The 21,260-nt window shown below is 50.4% G+C and overlaps 2 pseudogenes; one reads left to right on the top strand and one right to left on the bottom strand.

Annotated features, from left to right (window-relative positions):
* The window catches only part of LOC136303662 (uncharacterized), a 301,387-nt pseudogene that overhangs the window by 264,732 nt on the left and 15,395 nt on the right, over positions 1-21,260 (bottom strand).
* Positions 17,322-17,872, top strand: LOC136303629 (olfactory receptor 14J1-like; annotated as a pseudogene).

Here is a 21,260-nt window from a genome sequence, read left to right as displayed (position 1 = left end):
ATGAACATCGCCCCAATGCTGATATCCAACTATGATGGACAAAAGACTCTCTAACAGTTTAAAGTTAGAAAGTGTATGTTTAATTACGACGCTGGGCAGCGTGCGGGATAGCTCCCAAACACACGCGCACCTACAGAAGATCACAGGGTCTTTTTATGTACAGAAGTATTGAATACCCAAAACACAAATGTATATTCATGACTTTAGTACATCCCATTCCCCGCTTCGTATGGTAATTAGCCAAAAGCTATTAAGCATGCGTGGTTTGTTCTTTGAAATGGGTCGGTGGTTCTTTTTATGGGGCAGGGTCTCAAAATGATGAAGTAAGTGAGTCTTCTTCGCTTTGACTTTTTAACCTTTTAGTGTTGTGTGACAACTGAATCCTGTTTTCCCAGGAGTATTTGATTTATGAATTCATTGTCCTTCTTGAAGCCTATTGATTAGTTAGAATACAAAAACATAAGTTGACAGGCCTCATGATTTATCAGTTCCTTAAATCCAGCTTCTGCTTATCAAAAGGGAAGTCTATCTGTCTTACTTCAGCAATATCTGGTTTAACTAAAATCTTTAATTCTTCAAAATTAATGTTTCATTACCTGGCAGATACCTGTCTTCCCAAACCAAGACAATGGTGATGATGTTGACGATGGTGATGGATGTTGATGGTGATGTCAATGATGCCATTGACCATTAGAGCAATGATGATGACAATGACAATGATGACAATGACAGTGCCACTGTTCCCAGGCATCCCATTCATGCTGTGCTGCAGGAGAGTGCTGGGATGTTGATGGATGGGGAGATGATGTTGATGATGTTGATGGATGTTGATGTTGATGTCAATGGTGACATTGACAATGATGATGCTGATGGTGACAATGACAATGCCACTGTCCCCAGGTGTCCTGTTCGTGCTGCACTGGTGGGATAGTGATGGATGGTGATGATGTTGATGGATGTTGATGATGATGCCAGTGATGACATTGACAATGATGACAACAATGATGTTGATGATGACATTGACAATGATGACAGTGACAGTGCCACTGCCCCCAGACATCCCATTCAGGCTGTGCTGCGGGAAGATGCTGGGATGGTGATGACAGTGATGTCAATGATGCCAACAATGATATTGACGATGACAGTGCCAATGATGCCACTGTCCCCAGGTGTCCCATTCATGCTGCATTGCTCGGATGTTGATGGATGTTGATAATGATGTCAATATTAGGATTGACAATGATGACAATGACAATGCCACTGTCCCCAGGTGTCCTGTTCATGCTGCACTGCTGGGATAGTGATGGATGGTGATGATATTGAGGACGTTGATGAATGTTGATGATGATGATGTTAGTGATGACATTGACAATGATGACAACAATAATGTTAATGGTGACAATGCTGTTGATAACAATGACAGTGCCACTGTCCCCAGACATCCCATTTGTGCTGTGCTGCTGGGATGGTGATAGATGGTGATGATGTTGACAATGTTGATGGATGTTGATGATGATGTCAGTGATGACATTAAGAATGATGATGTTGATGATGAGAATGACAATGATGACAATGACAGTGCCACTGTCCCCAGACATCCTGTTCAGGCTGTGCTGCGGGAAGGCACTGGGATGGTGATGACAGTGATCTTAATGATGACAACAATAATATTGATGATGACAATGATGACAATGACAGTGCCTCTGTCCCCAGGTGTGCCGTTCGTGCTGCACTGCCAGGATGTTGATGGATGGTGATGATGTTGACCATGTTGATGGATGTTGATGCCAGTGATGACATTGACTATGATGACAAACAACACTGATGTTGATAGTGACATTTACAGTGATGACAATAATGATGTTGATGATGACAATGATGACAATTGTGGGAATGCACAAGATCCATCAGTCACCGATAGACGATGATGTTGATGATGACAATGACAGTGATGAAAATGACAGTGCCACTGTCATTTGACATCCTGTTCATGCTGCGCTGTGGGAAGGTGCTGGGATGTTGATGGATGTCGTTGACAGTGATGTCAGTGATGCCAGTGATAATATTGACGATGACAATGATGACAATGACGATGCCATTGTCCCCAGACATCCTGCTTGTGCTGCACTGCCGGGAAGGTGATGGGATGGTGATGATGTTGATGGATGTTGATGATGATGTCAATGATGACATTGACAATGACAAGAATGATGATGACAATGACAATTATGACAACGACAGTGCCATTGTCCCCAGGTGTCCCGTTCGGGACGGTGCTGGGATAGTGATGGATGTTGGTGACGGTGGTGTCAATGATGCCAGTGATGATATTGACGATGACAATGATGACAATGACAATGCCACTGTCCGCAGACATCCTGTTCATGCTGCGCTGTGGGAAGGCGCTGGGATGGTGATGGATGTTGATGACAGTGATGTCAGTGATGCCAACGATGATATTGACGGTGCCGATCTAATGATGGCAATGATGTCACTGTCCCCAGGTGTGCCGTTCGTGCTGCGCTGCTGGGAAGTTGATGGATGGTGATGATGTTGACGATGTTGATGGATGTTGATGATGTTGATGATGTCAATGATGATATTGACAATGCTAACAATGATGATGTTGATGATGACAATGACAATGATGACAATCGTAGTGCCACTGTCCCCAGGCATCCCATTCATGGTGCGCTGTGGGAAGGCACTGGGATGGTGATGACAGTGATGTCAATGATGCCCATGATGATATTGATGCGGCCAATGATGTCACTGTCCCCAGGTGTGCCGTTCGTGCTGTGCTGCTGGGATGTTGATGTTGACGATGTTGGATAGATGATGATGATGATGATGATGATGATGTCAATGAAGACACTGACCATGATGACAATGATGATGCCAACGATGTCACTGTCCCCAGGCGTGCCGTTCGTGCTGCGCTGCGGGAAGGCGCTGAACGAGCGCAAGGCCGAGGTGTGGCTGTAGTTCCGGGAGGTGCCCGGGGACATCTTCGCCCAGCAGTGCAAGCGCAACGAGCTGGTGGTGCGCCTGCAGCCGCGCGAGGCCGTCTACGCCAAACTCAACACCAAGAAACCCAGAATGTTCCTGCGGCCCGAGGAGTCCGAGTTCGACCTCACCTACGGCAGCCACTACAAGGTACCCCAAATGGGCTGGAGACATGGGAATGGGGTTGGGGACATGGGGCTGGGGACACAGGGGCAGGGACATGGGAATGGGGCTGGGGACACAGGAATGGGGACATGGAAATGGGGACACGGAAACGGGGACACGGGGGTGGGGACATGGGGGTGGGGACACGGGAATGGGGGTGGGGACACAGGAATGAGGGTGGGGTCATGAAAATGGAGTTTGGGGACACAGAAATGGCGTTTGGGAACACAGAAATGGGGCTGGGGACACAGAAATGGGGGTGGGGACATGGAAATTGGGGTGGGGATAGGGAAATAGGATTTGGGGACACAAAAATGGAGCACCAAGAGCCAAAACGGGGTTTGGGGACCCAAAAATCTAACATTAGGACCCAAAAACGGGGGTTGGGGACATGAAAATGAAGCATTGAGACCCAAAATGGGGTTTGCACACCCAGAAACGGGGCTGGAACGCCAAAATCGCAACACTGAGACTCAAAATTGTAGTGTTGAGACCCCAAAACTGGGGGCGGACACCCCACATCTCAGGGGGGTCCCCACACCTGGAGGGGTTCCCAAAACCCACCTGGGTACCCCCAAATCCCAGGTGTTCCCCACACACCTCCAGCATGATCCCAGTTCCTCCCAGTATAAGCCCAGTTGCTTCCAATCAGCCCCAGCACACACCCAGTCACTCCCAGTTCCTCCCAGTTGCTCCTAGCATGATCCCAGTTGCTCACAGCTGCTCCTGGTCACACTCAGCATGATCCCAGTCAACCCCAGTATATCCCATTTGCCCACCGCATCGTCTTAATTGGCCCTGCAGGCTCCTACTCATTCCCAGTATGATGCCAGTATGATCCCAGTCTCCCTCGGTGTGTTGCAGTCTCCCCCACCATGGGCTAAGCTCCTCCCAGCACGATCCCCGTATAACCCAGTCACTCCCAGTGATACCACTCCTGCGATCCCCCAGCCCTCTCTGTGTTCCCCCCTCCCAGGAGGAGCCCCAAGGGCTGGAAGTGCCCAGCCAGGGTCCCCAGCAAGGCCCAGTGTGGATGTGCAGCACCCAGTTTTCCCAGTTTCCCTCTCCTTTTCCCCGGGCCGGGTTCCCCCTGGCCCCAGCGGGTGGGAGCAGCCGAGAGCCCCGCGCTGCCCATCCCGACCTGTCCCGGCTCCATCCCTGCTCCTCCCGCGGCCGCCAGGGCTTCGGGAACGGGGCACCCAGGGTGTGCCTGCTCCTGGGGGAGGAGGAGGAGGAGGGATGGAAGAGGGGGGGATGAAGGAGGAGAATGAGAAGGGATGGAAGTACATGAGGAGTGTGGATTAGGGAGGAGGAGAAGCAGTGATGGAAGAGGAGGAGTGGGAGCAAGAGGAGGGACAAAGGAGGATCAAGAAAAGGAGAAGGAGGAGATTGAGCACTCCCTGAATTCAAAGCCCCCCACCCCTGGGATCATCACCCCCCATCCCACAGGTGACCAGGGAGGGGAAGCTTGGGCCGCATATCCTGGGTGGTCCCTGGGTTGGGTTCTTTTTGGAGGGCAGACGTTTGGAGAATGAAACCTCCAAAGCTGAGTGGAAAATGGCCCTTGGGGGGGACATTGGGGGGTCCCAGTGGCAGCTGCTGGCAGAGGCAGCCTGGAGGAGCAGAGCCCTGTGTCCCCCAGGAGCCCAAAGTGGGGAGCCCAGAGAGGGGGGGCGCCACCATTGGCGGGACCCTCAACAGCCTGGAGAGGGGCAGGGGGGACTCCTTGGACCCCCTGCACCCCAAAGCAGAGAATAAGGGGAGAAGGGACCCCGGAACCCCATAAAACCCTCAGCATCTCTACATGTGTAGAGTGAAGAGGGTGGAGCTTTCTGGATTTCTGGTACTCACAGCAACCTGGGGAGTGCAGGGACGAAGTAGATGGGGAACCCCAGTACAAGCCTGACCCCCAGCAGCTGGGACAGGGGGAAATTTGGGAGGTTTTTATAGACCCCAGATGTCCGGTTACCTCTGGAGATGGACTTAGGCAGAGGGACCTTCAAAGTCAGTGTACTCTTCCTGTGTTTTTCCCCAGACCAGGATTGCCCATTCCCAGACCTTGGCCAGATGAAGGAGAAGGATGCAAGGAAGAGGAAGATGCCCCGGGACAGTCAGGCAGGTGAGGAGGAAGTCAGTGCCTATTTCCCCCTCTCTCCTGCTCCATCTCCCAGCCCAGCCTGGCCCCTGGCTGCAGGAAAACCCTGCTGCCAACGCCGTCCTGCCGGGGATGAACTGAGGGGATCTGCTTCCCCTTCCCTCTGGCACGGAGGCAAATCCCATCCTCTCCTTGTCCTTTCTTCCCCAGAGATTGAGCTGAGGATGGAGACCAGGGAGGACAAATCTCCACAGCAGAACCTCATGGAAGAGGCTGTTTTGAGCAGCGCCACATCACAGGAATCCAACAGGGAGGAAAAGTCCTGGAGATGCGGCACGAGGAGGGGCTCCAGACGCATCCCAGGGTGCTCTGAGGAGGAAAGACCCACTCTGTGCCGGGAAGTCGGCCGGAGATCAAGCCAGAGCTCAGACCTGGTGCTCCGTAACAAGGAGGGACCCTACAAGTGTTCTGAGTGTGGGAAGAGCTTTAGCAAAAACTCCCATCTGACCCTCCACCAGAAGATCCACACTGGGGAACAGCCCTACAAGTGTGGGGAATGTGGGAAGAGCTTCAGAGACAGCTCCGACCTGATCCGCCACCACAGGAGCCACACTGGGGAGAGGCCTTATGAGTGCTTGGAATGTGGGAAGAGCTTCAGCCGGAGTTTCAGACTGACTGTCCACCAGAGGACACACACCAGGGAGAGGCCCTACAAGTGTGGGGAATGTGGCAGGACCTTTACCCTCAGCTCCCACCTCACTTACCACCAGAGGATCCACACTGGGGAGAGGCCCTAGGAGTGTTCTGAGTGTGGGAAGAGGTTTCAGACCAGCTCCAGGCTCCTCCTGCACCAGCGGTTTCACAGAGAGGAGAGGCCCTTCCACTGTCCCAACTGCGGGAAGGGATTCAAGCAAAACTCCAACCTCATCACCCACCGGCACATCCACACTGGGGAGAGGCCCTACGAGTGTCCCAGTGTGGGAAGAGCTTCTCCTGGAGCTCATCCTTGAGACACCACCAACAGAGCCACTGATAAGGGGCGCCCTGCGAGTGCCCCGACTGTGGGAACAGCTTTGTGCACTGCTCCAACTTCATTCCCCATTAGAGGACCCACATTGAAAAGAGCCTTGGTGATCCACAATCCCCAGTATCCACAGTGGGAAGTAGTTAGAGGTCCTTTTGTTTTGCCTCTAATTACCTTTTGATTCATCTCCATTCCTTTAAAACACACAAAAGTGGAGTAAAAACCAACAAACTCGTCAAAGGCATCTAAAGCCCCACTTTTTACTTATGTTTTGGGGGAATCTTGGATTCAGGGAGATACTTGGGAGGATATGAGGGGTTTGGGGGGCATTTGGTGTATTTGTCTCCATTGTTTGGCACTCAAAAGGCAAGAGGGATTTATCTGTCACCTCAAAACCACTCAATGCCACTGAAAACTCCTCAGTCCCACCCCAAAATTACTTGATTCCACAGGCCCTTGGGATGGAATGGGATTGCAAGGGGTTTGGATGAAGTGGGATGCAAATCAGGAGGGGTGAGGTGGGCATTGTGTGAGGTGGGATGGGGATTGGGAGGAGTGGGATGGGAGAAATAGAGCCTGGTCTTGATGTCCAGGAGGGGTGAAATGGGTTGGGGTTGGAGTGGGGAGGTGGGGTGGGGGCTAGAATGAGATAGCCCAAGTTTGGGGATGACAAGGAGAGGGGGAACCTATTCCTGAGTGAGTTTTTGGGTATTCCACATTCCTGAAGGGATTCTGGTGCGTCCCACATTTCTGAGACAGTTTTGGGGCACTCCCCAACTCTTGGGGGTATTCTGAGAGCAGCTCCATGCAGTCCCATTGCCAGGGGTGGGTGCCTTGGGCATGAGCTCAGAGCTGCAGCCAGAGTCCATTGCCTCAGTGCTGGAGAGCAGAGAAATGATGAATGGCCCCAGACATCTGCAGGGTGTGTTTGGGGGTCAGGGCAAGTTCTGTGTAGGTGGGGCGGTCACTGCCCGAGCCCCAGCCACGGCGGCCTCTGCTCCAGCCCCAAAGTGGCTGCCAACCCAGTGCTGTTCTTCTGGTCAATTAAGTTTAAGGTGTAAGTTAAGGTTAAGGAAGAAGTTAAGTCCCGTTCAGTTTGAGCTCTGTTCAGTTTTTAGGCCGTGTTCCTTTTATCCGTGCCCTCACTCTCCTCTTGTCACACACACACAGGGACAGTTCTCAGTTCGTTTCTGGTTTGATTGCCGGGATTTGGTTTGGTTTGGTAGTTGCTTTGCTTCCTTAGTGTGCCTGAAACATCCAGTCAGGGATAGAGTGACTCTTGCCAAGGACCTTTGTCATGCCTCACCACCTGTGCTCCTAATTGACAGGGTCTCCTAAAAGACACTGGGGTTAGTCTGACCCATCTCTCAGTACCGGCCAGAATTTGTAAGTGTGGTCAGAAGGCATTATCAAAGACACTTCTATTTCATTACCAGAAACAGCAACCTACCCCCTATCATAGCAGTCAGATAACATTTCTCAGGAACATTTCTTCCCAAGAGTTTGCTGAAGGAAATAGTTTGTGGTGAGGATAAAAACTGCCCAGTTTAGAAACTGAAATCCAAGATGAAAGAATCACCTGGCCTTTTGAGCTGAGGCACTAAACCCCAATGCTTCAGAAACAGGCCCAGTGCCCATGCACTGGAGAGGAAAATGCATCATCTGCCTTCTGGCAGAGCCCTCCTGCATGCTGCAGGTTTGAGGCATTTCCAGCAGACATCTCCTGTCTGGGCTGGCTTTCACTCCAAGGTCTAACGGCTTCTCCTTTCTCCTTTCTTTGCTGCTGTTTTGTTTCTAGGGCTTTTGGAGAGGTTTGCAGAGCGATCGACACTGCCACGGGAGGAGAGGTAAATTTCAACAGCCCCTGCAGATTCTGCTGCTCTCCAGGGCTTTCCTCTCTCGTGTCTGTTGTGGCTGCAGCTGTGGCTAGAGCTGTGCTGCAAAGGCACAAGAAGCACAGACTGGTGCCAGCCTGCCAGCTGCATTTGGGACAGTCTTTGTCCTGCTCCGCTGCCAGAAGGAAGGCAAGGAGGGCAGCGGTTCCTTTCAGAGAAGGACGCTCTCCCTGGCTCTCAATTGCTCCAACAAAGGAGCATCTCACTGCTCTCTGGGGCTACGGCTTGAGAGTCCTGAATTCCCATTTCTGGCTGCCAGCAAATCCATCTGAATGTTCCTGGCAGTTCCTTAGCCACCTGCAGTGCTGCAGTTGGGAACTGCACATAGGGAGAGATCTGCAAGGTGTCCCTAAAAGCCCCAAGCCCTGCCTAGAGCCCGAGATGTATCCACAGAGTACCAAGGCACGCATTACTTCTTCTGAAGTACAGACAGACAGAGAGTGTGCTCAGAGCTTGGGGGATGATAGTTGACACACCATTGCTAACAAGTGGACAAGGCAAAATGTGGTCAGTGGCCACATGTTCTGTATCTGGCCCCCAAAGGAGCAGAGAAATGGGCTGTAGGAATGTCAGTTCCTAATTACTCCTTTGTCTAATTACAAGGCACTTTGGCACGGCTTGGCGGTGTCATTGCAAAATCTCTCTCCCCATGTGTGTTGTGGTCTCATTCCACCAACTTCTAAAGTTACTGATTTTCAATGTGATTCTAGGTGGCCATCAAGAAAATCGATCTTCAAGGACCAAGCGAGATGCCAGATATTGTTACTGAAATCACGGTCATGAAGAGGAATATGAGTCCCCATCTTGTCCATTATTTAGACGGGTGAGTGGTCGTGGTCTCATCCCATGAGGGTTTGTTTACATAGTAAAAGCATGCAAGGTTAAAACCCCACTTTGGACACTGGCAGAAAAGAAAGCTGTTCATTATTATTGGTTCATTATTATTTCACTACTCATCTCCAATGGATGGGAAGAGAGTGCAGTTTGTCTCCATGAGTCATCCCTGGCTTTCCAACACATAGTTGAAAAATTGTTCAAAAACCTGCATCAACTCTACCATAAGAAGTCAGTACCCTGTAAGTTCACTGCCTCCATGTTGTCTCAGGATTGATTTTTTAAGGTTTCTTCAATGCTGATGAAGCATGCTAGGGAGGATTTCCCTTGGATTGTTGCCCCTCTTTTCCATGGCTGTCCATGCCAGGAACACTAGGTGCTTATTTCCAGAAATACCACGCATGACAGGTTTTTCATCTTGGCTGTTACTAAACTGCACTTTTTGATTGCTGGCCATCAGAGACATCTCCTTTTTCCCAGATGTGCTGTTCTCCTTGAGACTGCACAGACTGCAAACAACCCACAGCCTGGAGGGAATGTCTTTAATTCTTTGAATTCTGCCCTTGTCACAAAGGGACCTGGAAACAGGAATCAAGCAAAGGAACCAACGAATGCATATTCATCTGCATGGCCTTGTTTCCTTCTTTCAGCTACCTTGTGCATGAAGAACTGTGGCTGGTGATGGAGTACATGGATGGAGGCACTCTTTACAACATAATCCAAAAGACTGGCCTGACAGAAGACGAGATCGCCACCATCAGTCGGGAGGTCAGTCGGGGATCCCAGCTGTGCTTCCCAGAGCTTGGGCAGGATTGTCTGGGAAAGGGGCTCAGAACAGGAGCGATTCCGTGAGCCAGGCTTTGTTTCTGTGTCGCCGGTATGCTCTGGGCAAGCAAGAGCATCTCAAGTGAACTGCCTGCCAGTGCCCCTGCACTCACTGGACTCTGTTCTTGTCCTCTTCTCTCCTGCTGTTGCATTCTCACTCTGGTTCTTGTATTTGCTCTTCTCCATCTTGCCTCTCTAAACTTTGGCCTGTTGGCACTGCATTCCTTGCCTGTAAAAGCAAAGGTGGTGGTGGTAGCATTTGAAAGGAACAGCAAAGAAAGAGAGAGTCATTTCTCTGAGTCCTCAGCTGGAAAGGTTAGCAGTGCAGCCAGAATGCTCTTTACTTCTGAGCACATCGACTTCAGCAGCAGTCATCCTGGCTGGTTTGCAGGGCAGAGTCTACACCAGCAGTTGCTGTTGCTCTTTGACAAGCTGACATGCCTTTCTTTAGAAAGGTGCTGCCCTGCCTGTGTTGGAGCAGCGAGCTCTTCCCCTCAATGGCACTGTGTTCTGCCATTACTCCTCATTCCCCTGGAGAGGGAATCTTGGAGAGCTGTTTCCTTTCTTGTGTGATGAAATCACATCACTGATTTTTGCCCTCCTGTTTCTGGTTTCTCTCTCAGTGCCTGCAAGGACTGCATTTTCTCCACGCCAACCATGTGATGCACAGAGATTTGAAGAGTTCCAACATCCTTCTCAAAACCGATGGCTCTGTCAAGCTGGGTCAGTATATTCTTGGTCAGGTGCAGCGTTCCAGGGATATGTGGGCTGTGGGGCTGCTTTTGAGTGAGTGCCAGCCCCCCCCAAATGGTGCTGGTGGCAGTGCAGGGAGCCATGCTGTGAACTGACCACACGGTGGCAACGTGCACAGACCTATGGCAAGGAACGAGCAGTCCACAGTGGCATTGCTGTGTGTGTGTCCCTTCCAGAGGGAGGGAGCTACATGTCTAAAGTTTGAAAAGCCCCTGCTGGAGGCAGTGTAAAAAATGTGGGGATTTTTGAAGCAGCCAGTGCCATATTTCCTTGGCTAAAGTCCTGAGGAAACAGAGCAGGGACAGCTGTCCAGGAGATTCAAGAGCACATCCTCAAACTTCTACCGGGAAATTCTTTTGCTTGCTTTCCTAATTGCACAGGATTCAAATAAAAACAGTCTTTTGCTTTCTCCCCAGCTGATTTTGGCCTCTCTGCTCAACTCACCCCTGGGCAGAGTAGACGGAGATCGGTGGTCGGGACTCTTCGGTGGAGGGCACCTGAAGTGAACGGTGAACCCTATGGGCCCAAAGTGGACATATGGTCTTTGGGAATTGTGGCCATTGAAATGGTGGAAGGAGAACCTCCTTACTGGAAGAAAAATTGTGCCTCGGTAAGGTGTAAATACTCTCTGATCCCACTGTCTTTCTCCCCCATCCCACGTTTTGTGTGCCACTGGAAAAAATGCCATTGCCATCTGCTGGAAGAACTACTTCCACCACAGTCCCTTTCTGAAAATGTCCCTGCAGCACATCAGCATCTGCTGGAGTTTTGGTTGCATCCGTGGGGGAACTCAAGCCTTAGCCCACGCAAACAATCTCCCTTCTCAGGCAACATTTGGCTTTGGCTTAGAAGTCGTTCCAGCTCTTTTGGCTTTGTAGATGGCCCTAATAACAGCAAACAAGCATCTTAGAAGTGGTGTTATCTTTCCTGAAATGAAGGAAAGTAACCCAAACCCAAGAAAGTTTATAAAACAGTGGTTTGGAGAGAAGAAGTGCACCCCCGTTCTTCTGACAGGGAAATTCGCCTGAAACCTTGACTAGAGGGTGTGAAGGCCACAGAGTCTGTTGTGCTTCTTGTGCGGTGCTGCTGAAACACTTAGTGACCGTCTTTCTTTCCTAACCCAAGCCGCCACCTCCATGTCACCAAGATGAAACCTGACCATGTGGAGAGCCTGCCAAACCCACCCCTTTGTTTCCTGGCACTTTCTAGGATGGCCATACCATTAATGCATTGACTTGAGTGTCCAAATGAGCAGAGGGCTACCACATGGATGGCGTTTCTCCATCTGCTGCTTTGACCACCAAAATTTTCCTTTTGCTGCATAAGGGAAGCTGAAATTTCCAGTCTGATGAGAGACGGAGGTGCAGGTGTTTCCTGTGTGCCCAAAGAGGCATTTTCGTCCCAAGACAGTTGTGCGTGCATCTTCATGTGTCTGTGTGGAAGATGAGATTCCAAATGTTTGTTTCCTTACCTGAGGAATAACTGAGGGATTTCCTTTCTTTGCTTGCAATTCCCATTGTTTTCAAGAACCAAGAAAAAAGCTTGATGACTTTTGTTTGATGGCAGCTGTGCTTAAGGGACCAACAAGCGCTGCAGAGATGCTTTTCATGTAATTATCTTTGGAAATAGTAGAGTGAGTTAGTAGAGCAAAGTCCCTCTTCCAAATAGCCTGTCAAGCTGCTCAGGTGAATCCTCAGAGAAGGAAACCTGCTTTTGCTGATATTGTTTCCACTAACAAGGTCAGTCAATGAAATCAACTGCCAAGGCAAGATCTGCTGGAAAAGCTGTGGCTGCATTGGGCTTTGGGTGTTTTGTTGGTCCAGGAAAGTCATCTCTGCCTCTGTGCCATGGCAGAAACTGTCACTGAAGAGTGCAGCTTCAACAATGGGATCTAGGAGAGCAGTTCCAGACTTGAAAGAAGCAGGTGAGAAACTCGTGTTTCCTTTTTCTCCAGGGTCAACTGCTAGCCACCAAAGGGATCCCAAAGCTGCAGCAGCCCAAGCTCTGCTCCCCTTTTCTGCGTGACTTCCTGAGGTGCTGCCTGCAGAGAGACGAGGCGCAGCGCTGGTCTGCCAAGGAGCTGCTGCAGGTAAAATGCCAAGGGGCTGCAGGGGAAACAGTGTCCCAGGGATGGGCTCCTCCTGCACTGAACTGCCAGGCATCAGATGAGCCTCCTCCTCCTCACCTCCACTCTTGGTGCTGTTCAAATGAAAACAGCCAGGAATCCTAGACTGGGCTGGACTGGCAGGGACCTGTAAAGCTCATCTGGTCCAAGTGCCCTGCAATATGACCAGGGAGCTCTTTAAAGAGATCAGGATGCTCAGACCTGAGAGATTTCCAGGCCTGGGGCACTTAGCAGCTCTTGCAGCAAGCCATGCCAATGTGGCCCCAGTGTTGCTCCTTAGACCTACTCTGATTCAATCTCCTCTTCCTTTTAAAAATATTGCCCTGCCTTTGCGGCTCTTAGCTTGGAAAGTAATGGTTCATTCTTGGTTTTTTTTTCTTTGTGCAGCATCCATTTGTAACATCAGCCAAGCCTGTGTCCGGCCTGGTGCCACTGATCAGTTCAGTGAAAGAGTGGAAGAAGGAGACAAGATGGCGACAATGCCCTTTGAACTGTTTTCTCCAAGAGCAGTAGAGAGAAGGATTGTAGAATAGGACTGTAGTTAGGACTGTAGAGAAGGATTGCAGCTAGGACAGTGGAGTAGGATAGTAGCATAGGAATGATTCCCCTCCTTCTGAGCCTCTGAGAAAGCTCAATATTTTCTTCTGAACTGTCAGTTTTCTCTTAGAGGTGGAGAGTGACATTGATGGCTTCTTTGGTACAGTTGGAAAGTGGGGAAGGCTCTCCCGAGGGGAAGCGTGGCCGTGCTGGGCACAGCACAGACTGGTGCCATCGGCTGTCCAGAGTGTGCACAGGAGGCGAGAAAGGCAAACCACAGCAGAGGGCTGCAGGCCTGGCTGAGGATTGCCACCCTTGTGCCGGCTGCCCTGTAACTCCTGGCCAAGGCGAGCAGTGTGTGCAGCGCTCTGGGCACAGGGGAGGGAGCCGGGCTGCTCCGCAGGCTCCGGCACAGGGCAGCCTCCTTCAGGCACGGCGCTTCTGCCGGGGGAACCGAGGCCAGCGGGAGGCAGGGACACCTTGTCAGGTCACATCTGCAGGAGCCAGGGCCTCACACGGCTCTGGGAGAAAGTGCCTGCAGTGCTGGAGTTGTACACTGAGCCAGAGGAAAGGGGCGAAATGCAGAGTGTTCTGCAGAAATATTCAGGGGCACCAGGCCAGCCCTCCTTGTGCTGTCTGGCACACAGCAAGCACTGCGCAATACAGCCCTGAGCTGCTGGGAGAGAGGTGTTAGAGAGGAGCCAACTCTTAGATGAAATTTGATGGGGAGACAAAGTCATCAAAGCCAAAGAGAACTGTTTCTTAGTAAGAATTCACCTGAGCTGGGTGTGTATCTCCCTCTCCCAAGAGCCAAACACACACACAACACACACTCACACAGAATGCTGCTTTTTATTGCCTTTCCCAGCCCAGGGCAAACCGTGTCCCCTTTCCCTTTGGCTGGGTAATAGGAAACTTGTATTCTGTCCCCACCGCCTCCTTTTCTGTCCCCTCTCCTCTTCTCCTACTTCCCTTTTGGTCTGGTCTTCAAGCTGGCCCCTCTCCCAGCTCACAGCAGCACCCAACAAATTAACTAGAACAAATCCAAACCCTAAATAACAACACCAAGAACCAACAGCTTTTATTCTTTCTTCCAATAATTCTTAAGCTGCAGCAAAATATTATATCCTATCTCACTGAGAGAATCGGGCATGAGCCTGTGGCTCGTGCTTGAGCAGTGAACTGATTTGGAAGGGAGCAGAAGGGTTTCAGTAGGCAGTTTGTGTTTTTCTTCTGAATTGCTGAAGGAAAGACACACTCTGGCTTCAGTCAGCAAAAACATTTTCAAGGTGAATTAAAGAAATGCTTGTGAGCAATTCCCAGAGAAGGCAGGTTTTGAGAAAATGTTGAACTGTACCAAATTGTGAATTCCCTTTGCATTAACAGAGTGTTGAGCCCTCTATTCCCTCAGCGCAGTGATTAATGTGTGCAAGTGGCTACCTTAGCCTTGAGAATAGAGCAGGCTTCCTAAGAAGGTAGCTGGAATGCATTCAAGGGGAAAAGAGTGGTTGTAGGAGGCTCTTGAGCATCAGAGGAGAATTGCAGGAATGGGATGTTCCCCAAATGACCACCTGAGACTCTCAAGAGAGCCCTACTCTCCTGTCGGTAACTTCTGAGAAGTGATTTAAATATGTCAACTAATTTGAGGGAATGTTTAGCCTGTGAGTTTGAGTAATGAGTAATGAGTCGGTCTTATTTCCATGGTTACAAATGAGTAGGTGAGATTTCTGGCTGAGCACGTGTTAGGAAAGTGATTCCCCACGCACCCAGCACTGAAATAAAGTCATCTATTGACAGGTGAAAATGAAACCTTTTCCAGCTGTTCCCCTCGGGTTTACCTTTCTGGGGGCCAAAGCTCTGTGCTGCAGGTGGCCCGGCTGTGTGCAGAGCAATGCAGCCTCCACAAAGCCCTTGGTTTCCCCACAAGTCATCATGATTTCTTGCCAGGTGTGCCCAGCTGTGGCAGGAGAAAGAGCCCGCAGTGCGGTGGGCGCCGTGCCCCGCCCAGCCAGGCCTCTCTGGCACAGAGGAGCAGCAGCAGCACCTTTCAACGCACTCCTGCCCTGGCCTCACCTGGGACACAGAAGCCTCTGGAAATCAGCACCACCTGGCGCCTTCCCAGCTTGGAGCAGCTCCTGCTGGTGGGCACATCCTGCACTTCTACTGCTTCCAAACAGGAATCAAGGCCGGGCAGGGGGAGACGGACATACAGAGAAGCCCTGGGCTAGTGCAATAAATGGGCAAATGCATGGGGGAATGTGTTAGGAATCATTTCAGCTGTTATGCCAATACTGCCTTCTCTCCTTTTCTCCCTTCACATTTCCTGTTCTTTTCCCTCTCACATTTCCACCCCTTCCCCCCTCCCGAGTCTCACAGTTTTCCTGTCATGTTTGCCTCCCAAGTTTTACTTATTTTCTGCACCCTTTTCAGCTCACTTTCCTCACACTTTGCCTCTCACATTTCCCCAGCTTCCCACTTTTTCCTGTCTTTTTGTTCTCTCACGATTCTCACAAATTTCCCCTCACTTATCCTGCCCTTTTCTCCCCTCATGCTTTTCTCCTTTCCTCAGTCATTTTTCTCCAAGTTGTCTCCTCATGTTTCTCACTTTTGCCCTCATGTTTCCCAGGCTTTGCCTCTTACATTTCTCCCACTTTTCCCCTCACATTTATCATTTTTTCCCCCTCATGTTGCTTATACTTTTCCTCTAGCATTTTCTGCCCTTTTTTCACTCCTGTTTTCTGCCACTTTTCCCATCCAACTTCCCACCCCTTTTTTCCCCCTAATCTTTTCTGCCTTTTTCTGCCCTCTGGTTTCTCACTCTTTTCCCCTCAGGATTCTCACAATGTTCCCCTCACATTTGCTGCCTGTTTCTCTCTCTCTGCCAGTAATTTTCTCACTCTCTTCCCCTCACATTTCCCTCCATTTTGTCCCCTATGTTTTTCAGCCTTTCCTGATCACGTTTCTTAGAATTTTCCCATCATATGTCCTGCCTTTTCCTCCTCTCACCTTCCTCTCCTATTTTCACTCACATCTTCACCATTTTCCCCTCAGTTTTCTCACCCTTTCTCACACAAGTTTCCTACTCTTTTCTTCCCTCACACTTCCCTCCTTTTTCCACTCCCATTTCTCACACTTGTCACCTCATGTTTTCTGCCTTTTTTCCCCTCACATTTCTTAACCCACTGCTTCCTGTCAGTGACTGTTCCTCTTCAGTAGTTGATGAGCTTCTTTTTTTCTTTCCTGCAATCCCCTCCTCCAAAGAATGGGTGCCAGAGCAGCGCTCCAAGAAGCCCCTGCCCGTGTGTCTGCTGAACAGAATGGTTGTGCTCAACTTGAACAATCTCGTGAAGAACAACCTAAACTGCAGTGGACTTTCAATTCTCTCTAGTCTTCATAGTGTTCTAAAGAAATAGGCACCCTGAGGGATACACGTCGCAGGTGAGCAGCCGCTGCACCATCCATCTCAAGCAGATCCCATCTCCGTTTTCATCACCTCACAGTCACTGTGACTCCTGCCTGGATGAAACCACTTGTGATGCTGCTTGATGCTAATTGAAGTCCATGTGCACAAGAAGTGCTTTTAGCCCTCTTTTAGAAAAAAAAAAAAAAGAAAAAAAAAGAGAAGGTTTTATTTTAAAACGTTCAATGCCTGGAGTTTCTTTCTATTTTCACCTATTTGAATTGACTTGACATCAAAACACTGCCAGCCAACGTTCCAAACTGGCTGGTCTATGTTTGTGTGCACAGACCAAAGGTGCCAGACCGTGTCCTTTTCCCGGGTGTCCGTTAATGTCCATTTCAACAGACACTGAAGGGGGGCTCTGCCTGCCCCACAAGGATGGCAGCCCCATGTTCTTTATCCTGCTCAACGTGGCCCTCAGCGACCTGGGCTCCATCTGCACCACTGTCCCCAAAGCCATGCACAATTCCCTCTAGGACACCAGGACCATCTCCTACGCAGGATGTGCTGCACAGCTCTTTTTCTTTCTCTTCTTCATCTCAGCAGAGTATTTCCTCCTGACCATCATGTGCTACGACTGCTACGTGTCCATCTGCAAACCCCTGCACTACGGGACCCTCCTGGGCAGCAGAGCTTGTGCCCATATGGCAGCAGCTGCCTGGGCCAGTGGCTTTCTCCATGCTCTGCTGCACACAGCCAATACATTTTCCCTGTCACTGTGCCAGGGCAATGCCCTGGGCCAGTTCTTCTGTGAAATCCCACACATCCTCAAGCTCTCCTGCTCTAACTACTACCTCAGGGAAGTTGGACTCATTGCATTTTCCATCTGTTTAGGATTGTGTTGTTTTGTGTTCATTGTTTTCTCCTATGTGCAGATCTTCAGGGCCGTGCTGAGGATCCCCTCTGAGCAGGCTCGGCAAAAAGCCTTTTCCACCTGCCTCCCTCACCTGGCCGTGCTCTCCTGTTCATCAGCACTGGCACATTTGCCTACCTGAAGTCCCCCTCAATCTCCTCCCCATCCCTGGATCTGTCCCTGTCAGTTCTGTACTCAGTGGTGTCTCCAGCCCTGAACCCCCTCATCTACAGCCTGAGGAAGCAGGAGCTCAAGGATGCCCTGAGGAAAATGATGCCTGGATCTTTTCAGAAGCAATAAACTCCTTCTTTCCTGCTCCAGAACCTTCAGAATGTAACTCAGAATGTAATCTTGGACATTATTTTCCTATTTGCCCATTTTTTCATTGGGATCTTTCCTTATTCTTTTTCTAGTGTTACTGCTTTGTGATGTCACAATCCACTCTCTGATGTCACAGAGACACCTTCTGTGAAGTCACAGCTAGCTCTGTGATGTCACAATCCATTCAGTGATGTCACACAACCCCCTCAGTAATGCCATACAGTCACCCTGTAATGTCACAGCACACTCTATGACCTCACATCCCACTCTATGATGTCTTAAAGCCACAGCATGATGTCACAGCCAGCTCTGCAATGTCACACACTGCCCTCTGTGATGCTGTAGCTGCTCGATGACCTCACACAACAAACTCCGAGATGTCATAGCCCAATCTGTGACCTCACACAACCCACTCTGTGCTGTCACACAGCCCCTTTCTGACATCTCACCTGCTCTGTGGCTCTGTGACACAGCCACAGAGGTGCCACTGTGGCACAGCCCCCTCTGGGACAGCACACAGCCCCTGCAAGTGCTGAGCCCCTGTGAGCTCTGTCTGCGCCCTGCTCGTGTCCCTGAGGTGCCCTGGCAGTGCCCCAGCCCTGTTGTGCTGTGCGCAGGGGCTGCTCCTGGGCAGAGCTGTCTCTCTGCAGCGCTGCCCCTGCCAGGAGCTGCCTCTGTGCCAGGAGCCCGGCCCAGCTCAGCAGCACAGACACAGCACAAGGACTTCAATGTGACCCTCTCGGGGCTTTGGTGCTGTTTACATCAGACTCAGCCCTTCAGAGTGTGCTGAAAAAACTTCTCAAGAATTCAAAGGGAAATTGAAACACTGAAGATTCTTATCGTTTAAAGGAGTCTCACTGGGGGACAAGACTGAGAAAGCGTCCTCAGGTTCCAGTTAGAGCAGAACACTGCAAGCAGTGAGGACAAGTAGGGACACACAAGGCAAAGGTGTCTCTGGTGCTGAGCAAACCTGGATGAGTTCCATGAATCCAAAAGGCCAAGGCCTGAGCCCCAGCCCCTGGCAAGGCAGATCCTGTCCCTCCCTCAGTGCTCAGGGCTCTTCTAGGGCCACTGGGATGTGGGGATGTGCAATGCCAAGGGCAGCACCATGGGGCAGCCCCTGCCAGGCTGCTGAGCAGGGACAGGGAGGCAATGAGGCCCCAGGGCTGCAAGGGTCACTTGTCCCCTGCTGGCCTCAGGCCCAGGCCCAGCAGCCATGGGCAGAGTGCTGCAGGAGTTGGCTCTGTCAGGGCCTTGCAGCTGCTGCCCATCCCTGTGCCCTGTGCAGCCCAGGCTGTCCCACGGTGTCCCTGCCCTGCGCCTCTGTCCCTGCAGGCTGTCGTCACCCCCCGGCTGCCCCACCTGGCTGGGCCCTTCCTTTGCTGACAGCTCTGCATCCTGCCTGCCTCTGCCTGGGCACACAAAGCCTTGGGCTTGATGCCAAAAGGGTTAATTCAATTTTTTCTGTGCCTGTGAAAATTCAGCAGAGAAACAAGGCATTGAGGGGCTGCTTTCCCAGCAGGGATGGTGACAAAAGAAGAAGAAATCTGGCTCACGGGTGCAGTGATAGAATAAGCACGGACGGAAACTGGGAACTTGGGGTGGGTTTTATGAAAATGCGTAAACTGAAATACACATTTAGCAAATGTATATAAGCAGCACACTTAGAATCACGTATCCACATAAGGTTTGGTGTTATCCCCTGCTGGATCTCAGCCCTGAATAAATGATGCCCTCTTTAACACCATTTTAGTATTAAGGAGTCTTATTCTGATATTTTGGAGAACGGCCTCACGGACCCAAGGAGTCAACTGTGACACTAGAACCTGGTGGAACAAAGGGTCCATTGGGACACTGCAGAATCCAATGGAATCAAGGGGACATTTTGCCACAGTAGGATTGCATGGAACCTGTCTTGGTTTGGGAAGACATGTATCTGCTAGGCAATAAAAAAAAAAAACAACTGCAGTTTCCTTTGGGATGGAGAGTGTAAACCCCCCCCCTCCCTTTTATTTTCTTTTTCAATTATAAATTACAATCAGAGGCTCTTTGGCAAAGAGTTGGGAAATAGGAATAGCAGTTCTTTACTAGTATATATTACAAAGCAAACAAACACAAAAAAAACCCCCACCAAACAACTACAGCATTAATAACAAACGAAAACAGTACCAAGAACCTTGAGGGCTTTGTTTCACAAAACCCAGGGCAGTTTGGTTTCGGTGTCCCTGCAGGATCCTCAGAGCACCAAGCTGAAACAGTGGAAAAGTCCCGGGCTGGTAGCTGGGATGGCAGGGTGTCTCGGTAGGCAGGGGCAGGATGTCCTGGCAGCAGCGCCGAAGAAGCTGAAGGCGAGGCAGAAAGCGGCCCAGCTCCCGCGAGTGGCAGAGAAAACTCAGGATTCAGGCCGAACCGGTGATAGTAGATTTCCCAGGACTGGATCCCTTTGGCCACAGTGAAACTCTTCCAGCCAGCAACAGCCGTTCTCTCCCTCCCCGAACGCCGAAAAAAGAAAATCCCACAGCTGCCTCAAGCTCTGTCTTTTACCTGCGTTATCCCCCCCTTCCACCTTTGTCCACCTCTTTGTTTTGGTTAAGTACTCTCAAGTATCCAGCACTTGGTCTCCTTGGTAACTTGTGGGGAAAAAATTCTTTAGAGAAAGAAGGAACAAACCTAACCCCCAACAGAACCAAAATCTGTTTTGACACAGTGTGGCCACATGGAACTGATGCTGCAGATCATTGTGGGACTATGGAAACTCATGGAATCAAAAGTCCATTGTGACAGAAGAGAAAGGCCTCATGGAACCAAGGGGCCATTGTGACACAGCAGGGCCTCACAGAGCCAAGAAGTCCATGGTGACTGTGAGAAACTTCATGGAACAAAGGATTCATGGTGACACTGCAGAACCAAGGAGGCCGTTGTTGACAACAGGACAGCTCACGGAACCAGAAGTCCATTGTGACACAGCAAGGCTTCAGGGAACCAGTGGTCCATAGTGACACTCTGCAGCCTCATGGAACCACAAGCTGTCTTGGGTTTTGTAACCAAAAAGAAAAAAAAAATATTCGATTCCATCTGGTGAAATCCACTTGGGGAGGTGTTTTTTCTTTATCTGTTGTAACTCCAGGAGGGAGTGTGCAATCACCCTTCTGATAACAAGCCAGCTGTTAAAACAAAGTGGGTCATTGTTCCTTATCTCTGCTCACCCTCCCATTCCCTCCGTGAGGATATCTTTTGTTAATGGGCCATTAAAGCTCACCAATGACATGACACATTACATCATCCCATTGTGAGATGCTCTACCCAGGGAGGACGAGCCAAACCGATTTCATCTAGATAAAAGGGAGTCACAAGTGTCACCAGTCAT

The sequence above is a fragment of the Chamaea fasciata genome, unplaced genomic scaffold (genome assembly GCF_029207755.1).
Source record: "Chamaea fasciata isolate MVZ Bird 193981 ecotype frontalis unplaced genomic scaffold, bChaFas1.0.hap1 SCAF_40, whole genome shotgun sequence".
NCBI lineage: Eukaryota > Metazoa > Chordata > Aves > Passeriformes > Sylviidae > Chamaea > Chamaea fasciata.
The sequence above is the reverse complement of the archived record's forward strand: the minus strand, read 5'-3'. Positions and strand labels throughout refer to the sequence as shown.